Source organism: Galeopterus variegatus, unplaced genomic scaffold (assembly GCF_000696425.1).
Source record: "Galeopterus variegatus unplaced genomic scaffold, G_variegatus-3.0.2 Scaffold1472, whole genome shotgun sequence".
Classification (NCBI taxonomy): domain Eukaryota; kingdom Metazoa; phylum Chordata; class Mammalia; order Dermoptera; family Cynocephalidae; genus Galeopterus; species Galeopterus variegatus.
In genome coordinates this window covers 90,696-95,555 of record NW_007727583.1, presented here as the reverse complement: position 1 = coordinate 95,555, position 4,860 = coordinate 90,696, and the positions used below count along the sequence as shown (strand labels likewise).

At 45.8% G+C, this 4,860-nt stretch overlaps 1 pseudogene; it reads left to right on the top strand.

The window, feature by feature from the left end:
* Nucleotides 1-2,083, top strand: part of LOC103594071 — a 5,514-nt pseudogene extending 3,431 nt beyond the window's left edge.
* The last annotated feature ends 2,777 nt before the right edge of the window (nucleotides 2,084-4,860 follow it).

Below are 4,860 nucleotides of genomic sequence, written 5' to 3'. Positions count from 1 at the left end.
CCCCCCCCGGTTTTTTTTGTGTGTGTATGTGGGTGAATTAATTTGTTTATTTTTTAGCTCCCACCAATGAGTGAGAACATGTTGCTTTTGAGTAGACAACAACAGTGTCTGCCACTCCATATCTATGAAATGGGAAGAATATCTAGTACAGTTGTAGGGTTAGAGATGTTTAAATCAACCGGCAAAGAGTAGGTACTCAGTGTTTGCTATTTTATTTGAGCACTTTATGGTTATGTTTTGGGAATTATAAAAATTCTGTTTGGGGACAATGTGGGGTATTATTAGCTCTGCTTTGGTATATTAACTCAAAATGTGCCTGGCACACAATAGGCACTTAATAAATCATTTGAGTGAAAATAATCAGCATCCCCACCTCCCACCCGCAATTTAGTGTGTACTTCCATGCTTCCTAGGCCTTCACTACAATTGTTATAGACAGGAGTAGAGTGTGAGTGTTGGGGCAAGATGTCACTCTATCTGCCAGATAAGAACTTATGTAAGGCTGGAAGCCGCAGGACTGGGCCTCCAACGCCAGGTTCCTGCTCTCGCTGCCATACTGTTCTCAACAGCAGAACACTGTTGCTATGGAGATGATCATTACCCTAAGCGCGCACAGTTGGGTGAGGACTCCAGAAAGGCTTCTCAGGAAAGCAGTGGTGTATGGCGACTCTTCATCCCCTCGCCCACTTCCTCATCTATTTACTCGCCTATTCCTGCGTTTACTCGTGTTTGTACTTGTTAATTTACTTTTTTATCATCGCTGTAGAGGACTAGGCAGCCGAGCTGGGCAAAAGCCACTTGGGGAAGGAAGGCCCTACCCCCAGCCCAAGGTGAGATCCTGGACCACTGACCATTGGCCGAGGAGGGGTGAGGGGCGGTGCGACCAGGCGGAGGGCGGGGCTGCAGGGGAAGGGGCGTGGCGATGCTGCCTATTTAAACTCTGGCGCGCGGACCCCCGTGGGCTGCGCAGGCGCGAGTTGAGCGTGTCTGGGTGGCAGCCTGAGGGCTCTGCGGGGACTTCCCTTCCTTGGACCGTTGGCTGGGCGGCCTCGCGGTGGCCCACGTCCCCCGAGGGAGTGCACCTGGACGGAAAGAGGCCTTCCTGGAGCCAGTGTGTGCCTGCACAGCGTGGCCATCTGTGACGCCGACGGCTACCGAGCCGTGGAGGCGAGACGCGCGAGCCCTCGCGGGGACAGGCCCTGGGTGACGGTGGCGGAAGAGAGCTTCGAGTATGGCTCGGCCAGGTACCTGCTGCTGTGCGGCCTGGGCGGGATGCTGAGCTGCGAGCTGACGCACACGGCCATCGTGCCCCTGGACCTGGTCAAGTGCCGCATGCAGGGGGACCCGGCAAGTACAAGGGCATCCTGAGCGGCTTCGGCGTGACGGTGCGCGACGACGCGCGGCTGGCCCGCGGCTGGGCCCCGACCTTCCTGGGCTACTCCCTGCAGGGCTTCTTCAAGTTCTGCCTCTCCGAGGTCTTTAAGATTTGCCGAGCGCAGCCCCTGGGCTAGGAGAAGGCCTGCGTGTGGAGAACCGGCCTGTACCTGGCCGCCTGGGCCAGCGCCGAGTTCTTCGCCGACGTGGCCCTGGCGCCCGCGGAGGCCGTCAAAGTCCCCGTGCAGACGCAGCCGGGCTCCGCCCGCACCCTACGCGCCGCAGTCCCCAGGATGTACGGCGAGGAGGGCCTGGAGGCCTCCTACAAGGGCGTGGCGCCGCTGTGGATGCGGCAGATCCCCGACACCATGATGAAATCGCCTGCTTCGAGCGCACGGTGGAGGCGCTCTACAAGAGCCAGCGCGCCAAGGCCGCGCAGCTGGGCGTCGTGGCCGGCCACATCGCCGGCGGCTTCTGCGCCGTCGTGTCCCATCCCGCCGACTCCGTGGGGTCCGTGTTGAACAAGGAGAAGGGCAGCACGGCCCTGGGCGTCCTCCGAAGACTGGGCTTTGCGGGCGTGTGGAAGGGCCTGTTCGCTCGCATCATCATGATCGGCACCCCGACGGCCCTGCAGTGGTTCATCCACGACTCAGTCAAGGTGTACTTCAACCTGCCTCGCCCTCCCGCCGCTCAAGGTCCAGGTCCCTAAACAGGCAGAAGTAGGTGTGGATTCGTGAACTACTGTGGCCACAAGGGGTCCTGATTTCCATTAAGTGGAGAATTGTTTAAAGTGCTAACTTGTTCGGGAGAGGTGACTTCATATGCAGTCCGAGTTCTCTTTAAATGACTGATTCCTTCTTTTTGGCAATCCAAGAGGACTGCAAACGTTTCATTTGGGAGTCCGAACCATTTTCTTTGGGGAATTGGCCTGGTTGCTTTAACTCAATACCTTTTCAACAATTATAAGGGAAAAAGTCTTAACAAGAAGTAATGTTAGGTAATTTAGTGTCTAAATTGCATCTCCTTTGATTCACCATTTCTTTTTTTTTTTTTTTTTTTTTTTTTTTTGTCTTTTGTCTTTTTCCGTGTCCGGCAACGGATCGCAACCCTCAGTGTCGCCCCCGTACCGGACCGAGGACCAGCAACGGGAGTGCAACCCTCGGTGTTGCTCCCGCGCCTCGCTCAGCCAGTGAGTGGGAACCGGTCTGTATGTGGGATCCGAACCCTCGGGCGGGAGCGCCGCCGTGCTTCCCAAGCGGTGCACTATCCAGTGCGCCACCGGGCCGGCCCCCTTTGATTCACCATTTCTGTGGAGATTACTTAAGTATAACTACCGAAGAGCCCACAAATTTGGTTTTAAGGTCAGCATAACTATGTGGGATGGGGAACAAAATGAAATTCTGGTACATGGTATTCATCTCAATAGAAATTGTGCACTTATTGAATAGATGAAGGACTCGTTGCACATTTCCTGTTCATGTCCATTACAGGTAAAAATTACTGGAAGTTGAATTGTGACTTATATTGCCTGATAGCTTAGAATGTATTCACCGTCTTCAAAGAGAAGATCCGCATTTTCTCATTTCGCTTTGTCCCCTTCTCTTCTTGATGTTGCTGATTAGAACATAGCTCTCTACAGGAAGTGCTACAATTGGATCAATGTAGAAAGCCAAAATGAGGTGAAAGGCAGGCTCTGGGAATAAATATAAAGAAAACCCTCAGTTCTCCATATATTTCTTTTTCTTTTTTTTTTTTTTTTTTGATTTAAATAAATTATTTTATTGAAGGAGATAAGTTACTCAAATATTAACTGCTTGTAGACAAAAGGAAGAAATATTGTAGAAGTCAGGTTTGTTGGTAGACAAAAGACAGTACTAAAGGCTCTGCCCCCAAAATATCCAGAATCCAGGGTTTTCATACTTTTTCATGGTTCAATTTCTCATGGGTCACTTTCCATTCAAAGGATTCTGGAGACCAAATAAGATAGTATTCTTTCGGCTATCAACCAAGAGTCCAGAGATTTCTTTTATATAACTCAGCTTTCAACAGCCATACATCCGAAGAGGACTATATCATCCTGACATTTAAAAAAAAAAAAAAAAACCCTGCAAATTCCAACAATATTTTTGTGGAATATTAAAGAATGGTTTTGGTGACTTTGGAAGGAAAATCTAACGTTAAATGTAATGAATACTATTCACTTAATTTGGTAGATGTTTCAGTGATCTTTACAATGGTTCAGCTTCATAAAACTTATTGGTTGTAAGGCACATTTTGATTCTCTGTAGCTTTCACATCTCTGGTTGGGGGAAATTATAAAATCAGTGAAATTCTGTGAATTAGAGATGTTTGTACAATGTGAATAAGAAATAAACTTTAATATGATATTTGATATAACTTACCGAAGTGTTAGGTGATTGCCTTAATAACTTGCATTAAATTAGACTACAAACTTAGAATATGTTGATATTTGTAATAGTAAACTGTTTAGTGGCTAACAAGTTAAAAGGTTTCTAGATTTAAGTATGTCTGAACTGTCTTGACTGGATAATAAAGAGCTTGGAGGAAAAAGAACTGGTGAATGAGATTAAATGAACTTTTTCATATTCAGTCCTTCTGTTTTGCTTATTGGTAAGGATCACTATCTATTGTTAAGACACTTCACTTTCCTTAGTAGATGAGTGTCCGAGTTTGTTGAAAAGATAAGTTCTTGGTAAAAGAGAATGATAAATATAGTGGAACTTAATTGTGCAAATTTATTTTTGCAGAATTTTAAAACAAATACATTTTTGTCTAGTGTTGTAAAATGTTTTTAGGAAGTTTCTTTGGTCAACAATTTGTTATAGTACTTTCAGTAATATAATTTAGGAATTGCTGCAACATCTATGGATTTCAATAGAGTAAGAGACCACTTATTCTGGTCTGTGGTATTTCGTGATTGTTTTCTTGATAACACCAGATAATTTTGTAGCATACATTTTATGTTTAGAGAAATACTGTATAAGGAGAAAGTCTTAAAAGACTTATGACATAAAGACTTATAACTGTTAAGACATAAAACAGAGTCATGTATGGCATGACTGGCTGTCATGAATATTTCTCTAAACATAAAGTGTATGACTCTGGCTGTCATGAATATGATCAAAAAGATGAGTTTGCTTAGTTTGGGTCAGCAGTTTTCATATTAGTTCCTGTATTTCTATTTACCTTTTTAAAAAATCGGTGGCTTACAAATGTCTGTCTGAATAAATAGGGTCCTGGATAGGTGACAGTAAAGAATAAAAGGTAATTTAAGTAAAGATAACATGAGTTCAGAATTGTTAAGGTTTTTTCCTAATTACCATTCCTTTGGAACAGTTTAAATTTCTATTCAGTGTTTTACTTTGCTTATATGGGAAACCAGAATATGCCACCCCAATATGTGAAGGATTGTTGAATGGAAGACTATTAAGCAGCACATGCAGGAAAGATCTGTGCCTTCCCTCT